Source organism: Silene latifolia, chromosome Y (assembly GCF_048544455.1).
Source record: "Silene latifolia isolate original U9 population chromosome Y, ASM4854445v1, whole genome shotgun sequence".
In the NCBI taxonomy this organism is placed as follows: domain Eukaryota; kingdom Viridiplantae; phylum Streptophyta; class Magnoliopsida; order Caryophyllales; family Caryophyllaceae; genus Silene; species Silene latifolia.
In genome coordinates, this window is record NC_133538.1 from 382,906,762 (window position 1) to 382,908,094 (window position 1,333).

At 41.4% G+C, this 1,333-nt stretch overlaps 1 non-coding gene across 1 annotated transcript; it reads right to left on the reverse strand.

Annotated features, from left to right (window-relative positions):
* Nucleotides 1-865: 865 nt before the first annotated feature.
* Nucleotides 866-972, reverse strand: LOC141636917 (small nucleolar RNA R71). The gene has a single exon (XR_012541484.1). It is a non-coding gene; the product is annotated as a small nucleolar RNA R71 (small nucleolar RNA).
* Nucleotides 973-1,333: the final 361 nt, after the last annotated feature.

Below are 1,333 nucleotides of genomic sequence, written 5' to 3' on the forward strand. Positions count from 1 at the left end.
AGAAATCTCATTTCAATACCCGTCCCTTGGGATCCGACCTTTACTTGCCTCTTTACTAATTCTAGAGTTGTTTGTGAAGCTATAAATTGTGTTTTGATTCGGACGTGACCCAACGACCACACCTTTAATTGTGAACACGAAACGGACCGATCAAAAATGGCGCCGTTGCCGGGAACGGTGTTTGTTTGATTTAGATTTCCTTTTTTTATTGTTATTAGTTGTGTCTTTCTTCGCCTTGGGGAAGTAAACCTCCTCAAGGTTTGTTCTAATTGTTTTCGAGTTGTTTGATATTTTGCATGTCTAGAAGGTCACAAGGTGATTTGTTACCTTTTGACCGTGAAATTGAAAGAACCTTGACGAACAATAGGAGACTTGTTAGGAGGAATTTAAGAGGTATTAGTGAAGTTGTTCAACCAACTATTGAGTTCATCAACCCTTTCGCAATAGAAGGAGAGGAGAACCCATTACACAATACCCCACAAAATCAACCTACAATGCCTAAATTCTCGTCACACTCCGTACCCCCCGAGGAGAACCTACCCAATGGTACTCCTACACCACAACATCTAACCGGAAATTTTATTGCCAAATCCGCCTTTATACAATTAGTCGAAAGGAGCCAATTTGGGGGGATGCCTAGTGAAGACCCTCATTCTCATATGGAAACCTTTTGCGACTATTGTGATGCAATCTCTCAAACCGGTGTGACTCAAGACCAAATTAGATGGGTCTTATTTCCTTTTTCTCTAATCGGCACCACGAAACAATGGTTGAAGGGCCTTGACAAGGCCACTCTCGGAATAGATTCTTGGAAGAAGTTGGCTCTAGCTTTCTACAAAAATTCTACCCACCGGAAAAGACTAACATGCTAAGAGCTCAAATTACGGGTTTTAAGCAAAGGGATGAAGAATCTTTGTATGAAGCTTGGGAGCGGTTCAAGGGAATTTGTCGCTCATGTCCTCACCATGGACTTAGCGAATGGTTCTTGGTACAACAATTTTGGAACGGTTTATATGAGGACTCAAGGAACATTCTCAACATGGGATCAAATGGAATGTTCACCGAAGTTGATGACAATCAAACATGGAACAAGATTGAGGAAATGGCGGTCCATAACTCACAATATAGTAGACCTCGCAAGGCTACTAGAGGAGGAAAGCATGAAGTGGACTCCGTTACTCAATTGGATGCTCAACTTAGTGCTCATATTGACACAATCAATTTGAAGTTTGAAAAAGCTATGGCTAGACTTGAAGAAGTCTCAAAATCACCAAAGCATCATGTTAATGCCATGATGGCATCCTCATCAATCCCAAGTGGGATATGTGAGAAT